This window comes from Phascolarctos cinereus, unplaced genomic scaffold (genome assembly GCF_003287225.1).
Source record: "Phascolarctos cinereus isolate Bilbo 61053 unplaced genomic scaffold, phaCin_HiC Scaffold_2;HRSCAF=192, whole genome shotgun sequence".
Lineage (NCBI taxonomy): Eukaryota > Metazoa > Chordata > Mammalia > Diprotodontia > Phascolarctidae > Phascolarctos > Phascolarctos cinereus.
The window spans coordinates 236,957,269-236,973,717 of NW_027555625.1; positions in this window are offsets into that span (position 1 = coordinate 236,957,269).

The window sequence follows — 16,449 nt, forward strand, 5'->3', positions numbered from 1 at the left end:
TGCCTAATGATTGACCTTATCAAGTCTTTCCTCCTCCCCCTTCCTCTGCCTTTTCCTTCTCTCCCACCCCACACAATCCTTTTTACTTCCTTTACATTTTGTGATCTTGCCAATGTAGTGATCTCATTCCCTCTAGTGAACTATAAAGTGCTACTAAATTGTGAGGCAATGTACCGTATTTTATTTCATTTGATTCCCACAACACTGTGAGATGAATAATGTAGCAATTACTCCCATTTTACAGGTGAGGAAGCAGACATCCAAAAAGATGAGTTGAGTTAACTAAGATCCTATGATTAGCATGTAAGAGAATAAAGACTTGAATCCATATCTTCTCTGACTTCTATAATAATGCAGATCAAATATATCTGTGACTTCCAATTATCTGTAACTCTGCCCATGGCTTCATATCAGTAATCTTCAAGGTTGTACCCAAAATGCTGGGGAACTTACTCTAGATCTAAAACATTATGTTTTAGATGTATGGCTATCACTGGAGAATATGGACTGTCCCTTGATCGATCTATTGATCTATCTATCCATATGTACACATATATGTATATATACATATACATATATGTACATATAGATATAGGTGAATAAAGACAGATAAAATATATAGTTGGAGAGATTGATGTTAATTTTGTCATCTACCATGTTTTATTATCATTACATATTTAGAAGAAAAATCTTGATATGAATCAGGATGATGTGATAATAGTTGTACATCTTTTTTTTAAACATTAATTGAATCAAGTAAAAAATCTGCTTTTAATTATTAATTACTGGCATCTCTGTTTTGGTCATATATCTCTCTCACAGCATACTTTGCAGTAGTTCTACACAATTCTTATTGGTAATTCTCATTGCAGCCCACTGACACCTTACATGGTTGAATCTTGTATTCTCTATTTCATTTCATTCAATTTTATATTGAACGTATTGTTGATATTTATATATATTTATATTGTATATACTGTTATAATTATATAACTATAAATTGTGGTCTACTTTAATAATAATTTGTAAAAACTTGCTTGTTCTCTCCTCATATATGCACTTGAAATACCCTCAATGCAGATTATATTTAGAAAAATTATGTAGACATAGAAAAGTAAACTTATGGATTAGTAATTACTCATATTTTATCAGTAGCTTTTATTTTTTATAACAATATTGACCCCAACTTTTCCAAGTGTTTGATATCTCCTCCTTTTATAGATAATTTGAGAATATCTGCCTCAGTTCCCTGAAAACTTCATTGTTTCCATCAAGGATGTTCTCTTTGTCTTGTTCTAGACTGAATGTTCTTCCTATCTCTATTTACTTCAGTGTTATTTCCATCTCCTCATGCAGCAAAGCAGGGATTGTGATATGAGCCCTTACGTGGTTTCTCAGTTGTCATTGAGGATGAAAAGAATTATATATTCTTTGCAGATCTTTCTTATCTTTTAAAAATATGTTTGCTGCCTTCTCACTGAGTTTCGTGTAAATCTGTTTTTCCATTGCATCTTACTGTTAGATAAGGTAATAATACTCCTAAGTTCCCATCTACCTCCTCTGTAATATTTTATAGCCAATTTTGCATTATAAAATTATTGCCATTCCCATCTATATCTTCCTTTTGGCAAGAAAGTCAAATCTTTTTAATGAAATAGCTAGGTGTAGTGAAAAGAACATTGTTGGAGTTAATAATACCTTGGGTTCAAATCTTACCCCAGATAATTAATAGCTACTTAATCCTAGATAAGTCGCTTGAGGAAACTGACAGTTTCCTCTGTAAAATAGAGTCAGAAATAGCACCTACTTCACAAGATTGCTTTGAGGAACAAATAAGATAACATGTGTAAAGCTCTTTACAAACCTTAAAGCAAGAAATAAATGTTAGCTATTTTTATTGTTCTGAGGTAATTTCTGGACTCTTTTGTTCTCCTCTAAAGTAACTGAGTTGCAGCAATCAAACTGCCTTTGGAAAGGATGATAAACAGAATGTCTATGTCTTTAGCCATGATTTTTTTCGCATAAATATCTCATTTAAATAGGTCGCAATGGAATTCTTATAATTGTACACCTGTCATGTCAGTTTCATTCTCACTTTAAGTTTAGGCTTATTTTGACCTTTGTCGTAATGAGTTGGTGGTCTGACTATATGCAATGAACTGATTCAGAAATGACTTCCAAATCAGTACACAGCTGTTTCCTGTTCATTGAATTGTGATTTTATCCCCCCCCCCATAATGTTATTTGGTGTTCACAATTTCTAGCTTATTCTGATTCTTTTCTCTAAGAAAATATTCATGATATTCATGAGACTTTTATTTAGTCTGAAAATATTTGGCCTTTCATTTTTTTCTTACCACTGGACTATATTTTGTATTCCCCCCCATCTCTTTCATTGTTTCCCTTTCAATTAAAATTTTTATGTCTAGTTTTTGTTGTTGTTGTTGTTGTTGTTTAGTTATTTTCAGTCATGTCTGATTCTGTGAGATCCCATTTGGGGTTTTCTTGGCAAAGATACTGGAGTGGTTTGCCATTTCCTCCAGGTCATTTTACAGGCGAGGAAACTGAAGCAAATAGGGTTGTGCCTTGTATAAGGTCACACAGCTATTAAGTTTATATGACCAGCTTTGAACTCATGAAGATGAGTCTTTCTGACTCCAGTCTTGGCATGCTATCCACTGTACCACCAGAAGCCCAGGTAGATGATATTATCTTGATTTAATTTGTATAGTCTTACCAAGTTCTTTGTAGAATCTCTCTATCTTTCCATCCTATGCAATAGCCGTTGGTGTATAGGCTGAATTTATTTTTATGGCAGTTTTTTTGTAAATGATTATGTAACTTGGGATTCCAGCTAAGACAGAGGCATGTTGTATGCTGCTAGCATGACTCCTAATTGGTGAATAGAATGCTGACACACTGTTCTGTGTGGAGCAAAGTTGGTACCAGAGCTGCATGGGAGAGAGATGTGGTTCAAATTACTTTTGACAGACTCCAGGGCAGAGAATGTGAAAGATTTTGGAAATTGCAACCATTTTAGAGAAGTCAGCTCCTCAAAATAAATATCCTTGATTTCCAAATTTCTTTCCAAAGAACTTGGGAATTCCCTTGAGTGAGAATGGGGCCTCCCTCTTGGTTTGACTAAGATCTTATCTCATTCTCAGCAGAGATTAGTCACATTTGTTTATTTTGGGGTACATTCTAATTTGTACCTCTTCTCCAGCTTCTTCTGTCTGTTTTGCTTGGATGACTATTATTGTTATGTGCTATTTGTGATGATTTTTTGTATAACAAGTTTTTGGTGGGAAAAGGGAAAGGTTGGTAAGTTTAATCTTAGTGCTACCCCTCCTTTTGAAGGGTAAGCAGGAAAGTAGCTATTGTTTTAAATACTTACAAAAAATTATACCCCTCATTTAATCTTAGTGCTACCCCTCCTTTTGAAGGGTAAGCAGGAAAGTAGCTATTGTTTTAAATACTTACAAAAAATTATACCCCTCAATTAGAAATATTTGCAGTGATAGGTATCATTCTAATCCAGTAATCCTCTTAGAGACTGAATACAAGAATGCCCTGCCAGGTCCCTTTCCCTGTTCTTCTTGAAGCTAAAATAATAGTCTTCTTTGGAGAGGGGTGGGCAAGATTCCATAGATATCTAGTCTTGCCACGCAAAACTCCCATTCAGATAGCTAATGTGGATATGCATACTTCAAAAGGATGTATACATCTTACACTGCTCATAGCAATAGGAGGCTGCCAAATTTCAAATAAAATGATGTTTCTTGTAGGCCTTGGATACACAATAAAATTAACTGCATCAACTCCTTTATTCACCTCTCCAAGGAGAACCCATGTATCATTCTTCCTTTGTCTTTTGATTTACTTTAGAGCATGAATGTCAAGATTCATGCAAATCAGTTTCTCTAGTAGTGTGTCTAGACAAACTAATCACCAACACATTACCACTTTTGATTTTGTTTGTAGACACTCTAAAAACAAACATGCTTCTTTGCACCTTCTGTTCCCCTTTCCATTACTCTGCAATTGTTACTGAAGAAGTAAAAGGGAGTCACTTTGCAGTTTTCTTTGTTTCATGGGCTGCCAAGGCTAAAGAATCCATCAAGAAGTGGCTAGCCTGCTATTAATGAGCCTCTGATAGTTGGATAGGGTAGTCTGGAAACAGACTGAGTTTGAAGTCAGAATTGTACTTGAAACCTTTTAAGCATGGTAGACCTGCTAAGAATTGCTTTCTGATCACCTATCCCTTAAGAAACAGTCACTTCTATACTGTGATGAGGCATTTGAGGTACCACTTCCAGAATAATTTTTCTCATGCAAACACAGCACGTCTTTCTCCAAACATACTCAATTTTTCTTTATTACCCATGCCACATAGCAGGTCCTTCACATCTGATATTACGTGACCTACCCAGGCTCATTTCATATTACTTTTCCTTAACAAACTCTGTACTCCAGTCAAACTGGACTACAATTCATCATAGATTTGAAGTTGTGAGAGACCCTTTAGGGCAGCTAGTCTCACTCCTAGTTTTTCAGCCTCAGCTCCCATGGCTTTGTAGATCTCTGAACTACCTTAATTATACACAAGCATGGCTATATCTAAGACTTCTCTTCCAATTTATTTTCCACAGATATTGTAATTCCTGGTAATGATTATTGTGGAATGTAAGCTTCCCAAAATAAGGGACTGTTTTCAATTTTATCTTTGTATCTCAGTGCCTACCATAGTGCCTTACACATAATAGCCAATTACATATTTGTTGAAGTGAATTAAAATGATAATGAAAAAAATGTAGATAATACAGTATGAGAAATGATTGAAGGAATGAAGGAACTAGCATGGAGAAATAAAAACTTGTAAGAGGAAATGAGAATTGTTTTTATATATTTAAAGGGATTTAACATGGAAGGAGAGAAGATGCATTCTTCTTGGCCTCATTAGGCAGAACTAGGATTAGTAGACAGAATTTGCATAGAAAAAATTTTGGCTTGTTAGAGAAAATTCTTTTTTAATTAATTAATTAATTTTTAGTTTTCAACATTCACATCCACAAGATTTTGAGTTCCAAATTTTCTCCCCATCTTGTCCCTCCCCCTACTCCAAGATGGCATGCATTCTGAATAACTCTTCCCCTACTATACCCTCCATTCTATCTCCTCCTGCCTTCTCTTATCTCCTTTCCCTTCTATTTTCATATAGGGCAGGATAGATTTCTATACCCCATTGCCTGTATATCTTATTACCCAGTTGCATGTGATAACAACTTTTTTTTTAACATTTGTTTTTAAAACTTTGGATTCCAAATTTTTTCCCTTCCTCTCTCTCCTCATTGAGATGGCAAGCAACTCAATACAGGTTATTCATGTGTAGTCATACAAAACACTTCCACAGTAGTCATATTTCCCTTCATCCTATCTGCCCCCCCTTTATTCTATTCTCTCTTTTGACACTGTCCCTCCTTAGAAGTGTTTGCTTTTGATTACTCCCATCCCCCAATCTGCCCTCTCCTTTATCATCCCCTGCTCTCTTATCTTGTTTCCCCCTTTTTTCCTGTAGGGTAAGATAGATTTCCATACCCAGTTGAGTGTGCATGTTACTCCCTCCTTAAGCCAAATTCTTTGAGAATAAGATTCACTAGTTCCCTCTCCCCTCTCCCCTCTTCTTCTACACTGTAAAAGCCTTTTCTTGACTGTTTTATGAGAAATAATTTACTCCATTCTACCTCTCCCTTTCTCCTTCTCCCAGTATAATCCTCTCTTACCCCTTAATTTTATTCTCCAGATATCACCACTTCATCACCAACTCATCCTGTGCCATCTATCTATCTATCTACCTATCTATCTATCTATCTATCTATCTATCTATCTATCTATCTATCCATATATTTTCCCTCCCATTACCCTAATATTGACAAAGGTCTCATGATTTACAAATATCATCATTCCATGCAGGAATGTAAACAGTTCAACCTTGATAAGTCCCTTATGATTCTTTTTCCTGTTTACCTCTTCATGTTTCTCTTGAGTCTTGTATTTGAAAGTCAAATTTTCTGTTCTGTTCTGGTCTTTTCATCAAGAATGTTTGAAAGTCCTTTATTTCACTCAATGTCTATTTTTTCCCCTGAAGGATCATACTCAGGTTTGCTCGGTAGGTGATCCTTGGTTGTAGTCCTATCTCCTTTGACCTCTGGAATATTGTATTCCATGCTCTCCAGTCCCCTAATGTATAAGCTGTTAAATCTTGTGTTATCCTGATTGTGTTTCCACAATACTTGGACTGTTTCTTTCTGGCTGCTTGAAATATTTTCTCCCTGACCTGGGAGCTCTGGAATTTGGCTACAATATTCTAAGGAGTTTTCCTTTGGGTATTTCTTTCAGGAGGTGACTGGTGGATTCTTTCAATTTCTTTTTTATCCTCTGGTTCTAGAATAGCAGTTTTCCTGTATAATTTCTTAAAAGATGATGTCCAGGCTATTTTTTTTATCATAGCTTTCAGATAGTCCAATAATTTTAAAGTTCTCTCTCCTGGATCTATTTTCCAGGTCAGTTGTTTTTACAATGAAATATTTCACATTGTCTTCTATTCTTTTCATTCTCTTGGATTTGTTTCATGGTGTGTGGATTCCTCACAAAGTCACTAGCTTCCAATTGCTCCATTGTAATTTTTAAGGAAGTATTTTCTTCAGTGAGCTTTTGGACTTCCTTTTCATTTGGCCAAGTCTGCTTTTTAAGGCAGTCTTCCCATCATTGGATTTTTGGACCTCTTTTGCCATTTGGGCTAGTCCATTTTTTAAGGTGTTATTTTCTTCACTATTTAGGGGGGTCTCCTTTAGCAAGCTATTGGCTGGTTTTTTCATGATTTTCTTGCATCATTCTCATTTCTCTTCCCAGTTTTTCCTCTACTTCTCTCACTTGTTTCTCAAATTCCTTTTGAGCTCTTCCATGGCCTGGGACTAATTCATATGTTTCTTGGAGTCTTTGGATGTAGGAATTTTGACTTTGTTGTCTTTTCCTGGTTGTATGTTTTGATCTTCTTTGTCACCCAAGAAAGATTCTATGGTCTGACTCTTTTTGTGCAGTTTGCTCATCTTCCCAGCCAATCACTTAACTTTTAAATTCTTTGTTAAGGTAGGGATCAGCTTCCAGTGTGGAGAATACACTATCCCAAGCTTCAGGGGTTTTGTGCAGCTGTTTTCTGAGATACTTCTAGGGACTTATAAATTTCCATTTCTTCCAAGGCGAGATGCTTACTCATTTCCTGGTCTGTGCTCTCGTCTATGAGTGACCACAAGCACTCTTTTCTGTCTTGGAACTGTGAAGAGGATTTTATCTTCACCACCACTATAATCTCCACCACACCACCACTCCTCTTCACCCCAGCACCACCACCCAGAACTGTGACCCAGATCCAATCTTGGGCAAAGCAAGAGAATCCTGTACCAGCAAAGAGATCCCTGCAATCTTCCTCTCATCAGCCACTGGATTTCCCCACTGTGTGTGAGCTGTGTTCAGGAAGCAGCTGCCGCCCCAGCGCTGTGCCAGGACTGGGGCTGTGACTGAGCTTCTCTCTCACCTCCGTCACAGACCTTTCCTACTGATCTTTAAGTTGTATTTGGCATTTATGGGTTGAGAAGTCTGAAAACTGCTACAGCTGCCTGTGACTCAGTCCCCTGAGGACTTGCTTGAGGTTCACTGAGGCCTGGTCTTTGTCTGCATGCCCTGGCTGAACTGTGCTCCTCTCTCAGTCAATCACAATAGTCCTTTCCAATCAACCATCTAGGTTGTCTTGGGTTGGAAATTTGTTTCACTCTGTGTTTTTGTGTGTTCTGCTGCTCTAGAGTTTGCTTAGAGCCATTTTTATAGGTATTTCGGGAGGGATTTGGGGGACAGCTCAAGCAAGTCACTACTTTTACTCTGCCATCTTGTCTCTGCCCCACAGGAAAATTCTTTAATAATGAGAGTTATTCAAAAGTTGACCAGATGCCTCAGGAAAGTTGAGAATTCCCCATGAGTTGAGGTCTTCAAGTTGGAAGCTGAATGATTGCTAGTCAGCAATGGTGGTTGGGAGATTCTTGTTTAAGTACATGTTAGGATAGATGATTTCAGTTCCCTTCTGGTTGTGTGACTATGATTCCTATTGTCTATATCTTATAACATAGTCTTGTATCATTTTCTAGCCATTCTCTATATTTTGTCTCCTCAACTAGACTGAAGTCCAAAGTACTCCCTTTTACTTTATTCTTAAGAGTGTTTTAGTGCAGGACTGGACACACAGAAGGTCCACGATAAGTGCCTGTTTACTGACTAATTCCCTGATAGGTTTGTCTATAAATACATTTATTTTAGAAACAGTTTATTTTGGTTATTTTCAGATAACAGTTTTTGGCTTACAAAGCACTTAAATCACAATGATCCTGTGAGGCAGGTAGTAGAGTACATTCATTGTACAGCTAAGGAACTCAAGGTGCAGAGAGGGGAGAAAAATGTAAAAAGCATGGTAGAATGATAGTTAAAGTACTTGGGTTTCAATTACTTAACTACTGTGCTTCACTGGGCAAGTTTCTTCCTCTTTAAAATGAGGGTGTTAAATTAGATGATCCACAAAATCTCTTCCATCTCCTAATCTAATGAGCACATGATGTAACTATCCCCAAATCACAGTTAAGATTCAATTCAGTTCAACAAATATCTATTCAGAATTTTCTATATATAAGGACCTATGCTTGTTAGTGTTAGAGTCTGAATCCCAACCTAGGTCTTCTCTTTTCTTATTCTTTCCAACCTAGTGTACAGAGAAGAATACTACATTATGTAAATAAAAACACTATAAGATATGGTGTATATATATATACACATATACATATATATATATATGTGTATATATACATATATATACACACATATACATACATATATACTATAATATAGAGTATATATATAAACATACATATATACTATAATATAGAGTATATATATAAACATACATATATACTATAATATAGAGTATAGATATAAACTAAAAGATATATTGTATGTGTGTGTGTGTGTGTGTGTGTGTGTGTGTGTGTGTGTGTGTGTGTATATATATATATATATGAGAACCATAAGGTATAGCATATTTATAAAAACTATACACTATATTTTGTATATATGAACTCTATAAGCTATAGTATATATGTGTATATGTATATATGTGTATATGTATATATGTGTATGTGTATATATATATACATATACACACATTTTATATACACACACACACACATACATATATATAGTCTATGAACAAGCTTACCTCTGATATCTTTAGTAATTTTGATCTTTTTCATTCTTAAATTTCTATATTACTCATTTTATGCTATTTTGATAACAGTTTTCTGTGAGGAAAGACTGGGTGCAATCTCAAAGCAATCTTAAGATCCTCCCATGGTGGAGAATTCACATTTCACCAGTCTCATTCTCTGTGTGAAGTCACTTCCACAGGGACAGAACTGGCCCTACCTGGATACTGAATTCCTTTCCTTAGGCTTAATGGGATGCCACACAGACATACAAATGCATCCTGCCCTACTTCTTTGTGTGCTTCATTCCTCTGGTTGAGCTCTGTTGCAAGCCAGAGTATTGTCACTCTACTCTCCCAAACTGAACAAGCTTCTGCTTTAGGTTTTCCCTGGCACTGGGAAGGGAGAGACGTAAGTAGAGCTAAGTTCTGTTGCAAACCTGTTAATCAGCTTGTGCATCTCTACCCCATGATAAGCTATGGGAGATGAAGTACTGAGTCAGCACTCAAGGGTTTAGGAATTAGCTTTGTCTACTGTTGGTTCATTGAATTGTTACCTCATTAAGGTTCTTGATGTTCTAGACTATGGAGAAAGCTGAAATTGCTTTTTCTCTTGCTTATGCTACCTATTTTGAGATGTTTGAGAGATTGTGAGAATTGGAAAAAAAATGTCTAGTCCTCCACATGGGACTGAGAAGTCCCACTTTCTACTTCTGAATCCTTCTCTTCATCCTTTTTAAAATGTGACCCTTGTGTTGGAGGTACTTATGGGACACAAAGGGCCAGAGTACACTTTGGGGGATGTCTCCCATATCTGGTTTGTTGTCCCACTCAGAAAATCTGGGAACTTTTTACCACCCAGTATAATTTTGCTAACACCCTTTGAAAGCACACAGTTTACAAAACTTCAAAAAAAGAAAACAAACAAAAACGTTTATTTAAAAGTTGAAGAAACAAAAAGGCATATTATCAGAGCTCTTGGAAAATATCAACCTTCTGTTAATGGTAAGCCTTTCAGAAATTCAGAAATCTAGAAAGACTCAACAACCCATAGGTGTTCACTAGTTAGGACTTTCAGCAAATGTCCTCTCTCATAGTTCTTCAGAGTTGGTTCATAGTTCTTCTATGTTCTTAATTCATCATTCTCTTTCATAGTTCTATAGCGCTATCAACTATAGCCATCTAGATTTCCCAGCCAATGGATCCCATTATTCTTCCTCTAAAGCATTCTTTAACTCCCAGCTGTCAGTCCTACCATTTGCTGTGCCTAAGCAAATGGAACAAGTTGTCCTTTCCTTTAATTCTGTGACTTCCAGCCATTATTATGTTTTGCAGCACAGTAGAGAGATGCCCCAGAATTCTCTGTTAGGGAATCACAGTAGTTCAAATACTAGACCAGCTTTTCTGAAGCTTCTCACTTCCACAATGATCAACAATTTTTTTTTTTACTTCTCCCTCCTTAAGTTAGCCTAGTAGTCAGGAATAAATCACACTCCTTTTAGTCTTTGAATTTATCTCTGTCATGGGCACATTAAATTAGTTTAGAATGAAATTATGTCTCCTGAGCAGTACATTTAACACTATGACAGCACTTTCCCTGTGCCTAAAAGTTTGAAAAAATGAATTTCCCATGAGTCCTTTGGTTTCTTCTGTGGATAACTGGGAAGGACTATTTAATTTACATGAAATTATGTTAAATTTACATGAAAATTTACATGAAATCCTTAGAACAATCCAGAGTTAGTGGACAGGGAACAGAAAGAACTCCACCATTGCTGCTGCACCCCAGGAAGGGAAAAAAAAAGTCACAATCCTTGATGGCATCCAATGTTTGGATTTCAAAAAACTAAGAACTGAGCTTATTGGTGTGATCTTTCCCCAGTGAGAAATATAATTTAGATTGGGAAAGGAATAGTGTTCACACGAGTACCTTTCCTTAGACAAATGAATTGACCTGGAAGCAGGCCAGTGCAACATAGTGAGAGTAATGTTGTTTGCATTGGTCTTGCCATTACTTGACAGAGGAGTATTATTAGGCTTTACCCAGCTCACAGATTCCTAAATCATTTTTATTTCATTTTTCAGCTGTGTGCTGTGGGCTTTGGTGAAGTATGCCTGCTAGTATGAGCAGACCAATCTCAATCTCCTTTCTTGTTTCTACCTCACCCAGAAAGACCCTACAGAACTTTGGTGTGATGATCTGTGAGAGTTATTGGCATTATTTGATGATTTTCTAAGGCTGAGTCTAAAATGTAACAAATACAGTGTAGCAAACACAGGTTCAGTGCTCAGCCTTTGTGCTTTCAAATGAGCTGTACAGCCACTTGGTATAGTATTCCTTCTGAAGTTGTGTGTGTGTGTGTGTGTGTGTGTGTTGTGTGTGTGTGTGTGTGTGTGTGTGTGTGTGTGCATGTGCACGCACATGTGTAGGTATGTGTGGTATTTTTCGCTTCTTGATAACCACTCTATTCTATTGATAACAGGCTATATTAAGTAGATAGGAATCTTTTTATTCATTTATATTGGGGCTATTGTATCCTAATGCAGAGAAACTCATTTCCATGATAACTTCTTAGACTAGTTTCTAGAAGAAATCACAACAAAACTATAGATGGGTATGAATTCAGGGTAGGTTCTTCTACTGTTATACAAAATGAATAAGCTAGCAGAATGTCTAGGAGGCTGCTCGATAATATTAATTGATGAAGATGAGTTTGTTGAAAAGCATGGGTAGAAAGCAATACTTTAACGTCTTTTGGGGAAAATCAATTTTAATATCTAACTCCTGACAGGGTTTCTTATATTGGGTTCAGGTCACAACAACTTTAGTTTATTGTCTTTTAAATTTTTTTTTTTTACTTATGTGGATCTAAAATAGACAACCTCATCCTTCTGGAGTGAATATATTAAACCTCTTCTTTTGGCTCACCAACTGTGGGATGGCTTACAGCTTTCTGTGGGATTTCTGGCTGGTTAAGGTGGTAGTTTTATATGATATGCTGCAAGGCATCACCTTTTCTTAAACAGAGTTTCCCAAAACTATTCTTCTGACTCTTCATATCCTTTCTCTTTCTTAGTCTGCAGAAAATGCGTCTTCGAGATTCAATTCAGTTCAGCAAGCATTTATTATTAACCTTTTATGTGCCAGGGACTATGCTAGATGCTGAGATTCAAAGGCAAAAACAAATGTTTCTGCACTTGAGGAGTTTAATATTGTAATTGGTGGTAGGCAAGATATAATAACAGATATAATATATCACATAATAATTAAGATACAACAAATACCCAGATAAGTAAATACAAGGAATAACTAATGCAAACACAAAATTATTTGGGAGCAGGGACAAGGCACTAACAATTCAAGGCTTCAAAAAAGGCCTAACAAATAGACTGCCATAGGAGGTGACATCTTAGTAGAACCTTGAAGGGAACTAGAGATTCCAAGGAGCAAAGGAAGAGCATTATAATCATGGAAGAATCTGCCAGCAACAATGTGCTCTAGTGTTTTGTTTTGACCCTTAAAAAATTAAATTTCAGTTATCAATGATTACTCTTGCCTTAGTCTTATAGACTACTTGTAAAGACTTACTTATGTATTTTTAAGCTTTAATTTTGTTAATGCTTTTCAATTTTTACAGTGGAAAGAATGTTGGAGCTGGAATCAGAGAACCTTGGTTCAAATTCTCTTTCTGATGTACACTTTACTGGGCAACAGCTATAACTAACTATAACTTTTGTTGTTCAGTCATTTTTCAGTTGCATTCAACTCTTTGTGACCCCATTTGGGGTTTTCTTGTCAGAGATACTGTGGTGGTTTGCTATTTCCTTTGCACTTCATTTTACATATGGGAAAACTGAGGCAAATAGGGTTAAGTGTCTTGCCCAGGGTCACACAGCTACTAAGTACCTGAGGTTGGATTAGAACTCAGAAAGATAAGTGTTTCTGACTCCAGGCCCAGCACTGTTTCCACTGTGCCACCTAGCTGCTATGGTACTGTAATGATATAAAACTCCATATGTGTGTGTGTGTGTGTCTGTATGTCATTTGATTGGTCTAGGTAACACCTGGTAGTGAGGAAATAACCTCTTCTAAAGCAGATCAGAACCAGCCTTAGAGAGTTGCCTAGGACACTGAGAAGTTAAAAGTCTTGTCCTAGTCACATAGCCAATAAGTGTCAGAGGCAAAAATTGACCCAGGACTTCCTGAATCTAGGACCATCTACTATACTCTGGCTATATATTGTACATTTAGGAATATTCTGATCCACCCTTTCCTGCCTATATGCATTCATACAGACCCTCCCTGGTTCCTAGAAACCACTGGCTCCTCATTTCACGTGTTAAAATGCTTCTCTATTTTTAAGGACCTGATCAGATGTTCCTTTTCTATAGACTGTTCCTTAACTCCACTGGTGTTAGTGCACTCAGTCTATACGTTGTATTTACTTATGTCTATGTGTAGTTATATTAATAGTTACAGTTATAGTTATTCTCCAGTAAAAGGAAAGAAAATTCCTTTGAGGACAGAGATTAGTTTTTTTACCCTTGCTAGTGTAGTGCTTGGAATACAGTGGACATTTAATGTTTGTTGAATTGTTTTGAATTGAATACTTCCTTTAAATTTCTTTGACCATTCATTGTGTCTGCATCTCTCCTTTGTCTGTATAATATCCCCCTTTGTATCAGACTCATTTGCATCTAGTCAGATTTCTCCTATAAGATTGTAAACTCTTTTAAGGCAATGACTATGTCTTATTCTATCCTGGTCTCTTTAGGGATTTGCACTTCCTAGGCATTTAACAAATATTTATTGAATTGAATCAGCATTTCTGTGAAGGCTTCCTGGGAGGCTGAAGACTTACTTATTGGGATGGAAAGAAATGAAATGATGAGCACAAGAGTAAATTCTTGTATCTTGTTAGATCTGTGTTCTCATGTTGCTCAGAGATAGCTGACTGACTAATAATGAATGCAATGAAATAGAAGCTTTCTCTTAAGAGTGTCCCTGTGATTAATGTATGAGGTGCTAGGTTCTGATACATAACTGACTAGAGTGCTGTCAAGTTAATAAAATACTTTATTTTTATTTTGTTTAAATTTTTTTATTAGCTTTTGTTTTTATATCACTTTAATTTCCCAATATCCCACTACTCTTCCCTGCCCAAAGAATCATCTCTGTAACAAATAATAAAAAAAAGAAAGAAAAGAAAAGAATTTTTACAAAAGCTACGAACGCATCAACTAATGCTGTGTTCTTTGTTCTGCCTCCATTTTCCACAGCTATTCAAAGAACAGAGGGAGGGGAATTCTCCTATCTCATCTTTGGGGCTGAGTTGATCATAATAAGCATGTAACAAGTTTTGAATTTTAATTGTGTATATTACTGCATATATTAATTTCTAATTCTACTAGTTTCAACTTTGTATCGGTTCTCATAAATATTTCCATAACTCCTTGTAGTCTTATATTTATAATTTCTTACATTGCAGTAATGTCCATTATCTTCTTATATCATGGACATTTACTATGTTTCTGTTTCTTTATTTTGCATCCTCTGAGACTGAGATATAACAGTATAAATTGATTCTCTGCCATTTGTGTTAATTATGGACTAATAATTAACACCAAGAAAGCAAATGTCTTCCACCATCCAGCACCTCAACATCCGTAAGTGGAACCATTGGCTGTAACAAATGGAGAAATTTTGAATGTTATGAATAAGTTCACTTACCTTGGCAGTATGCTTTCCAAAGATGTATACATAGATGATGAACTTGGTGCATACATTGCCAGAGCTAGCTCAGTGTTTGAGAGGCTCTGAAGGAAAATGTGGGAGAGAAGAGGTGTTATACTGCCTACCAAGCTGAAAGTCTATAGAGACATTGTGCTGACCTTGTTGTGTGCCTGTGAAACCTGGACAGTGTGTGCCATGCTAGGAAATGGAATTGCTTCCATTTGAATTGTCTTAGGAAGATTCTGAAGATCACTTGACAAGATAAGATATCAGGTCCTTTCTTGGGCTGAACTGACAAGCATTCAAATTCTACTGCAGAGTGTGCAACTCTGATGAAATAGCTGTGATGTTCAAATGTCAAAAGTACATTTGCCTACAAGAGAGAACTCACAAGACAAACACTCATATGGAGATTAGAAGAAGAGATACAAAGACATTCTTAAGGTCTCTCTGAAGAACTTTGAAATTGATATACGATATGGGAGACACTGGCACAGGACTTCCCAGCATGGTATGCCTCATCAAAGAAGGTGCTATGCTCCATAAGCAAAGCAGAATTGCAGTAGATCAAAGGAAATGTGAGATGTGCAAATTTAGAGACATCTCCATTCCAAATGTTCATATAGACTATGTGTGCCTGACCTGTGGTAGAGACTTTAGAGCTTCTATTGGTCTGATCAGCCACAGTCAGACACACTGTACCTTGACCCCAACTTAGTGATTTTGGTCTTCTTCAAGAATGAAGTGCAACAACCATTTCTTTACTAAGACAAGAGATGCTGCTCTAAATATTTTGTGTATATTTGACTTTCATCTCTTTGACTTTTTGGGGTATATTCCTAGCAGTGGAATCTCTGGGCAAAAGGTCATGGATATTTTAGCCATTTTCTTTGAATAATTCCAAATTGCTTTCTAGAATGGTTGGACCAATTCACAACTCTATCAATAATGTATTAGTGTGTCTACTTTTTCACAACTCTTCCAACAATGACTATTCCCATATTTCTTCATTTTGACAATTTGCTGTGTGTGAGATAAAAACTTCAGATTTGTTTTGATTTTCATTTCTCTTGTAGTAATTACAAAGCTCTTTACATATATATGTGTATATGTATATATTTTATATATATACATATAAAATTTAATGGGAATGTTACCTCACCTGGGTGAGGAAGGTACAGTGCTATTATCCTTATTTTACAGATGAGGAAGCTGAGACTCAGAGTTTAAGGAACTTCCTGATAGCCATGCAGACAGTAAGTATTGGAGGTAGGATTTTAACCTAGCTTTTCTTGATTCCCAGGTCTATAATCAGAATCAAATTTCATTAGTTATATTTACAGGGGATGAAACTGAGAAATCAAGAGAATAAAATGTGGAGGGCTGTGGTATTTAGCTAACTTGGGAATCTTACTAT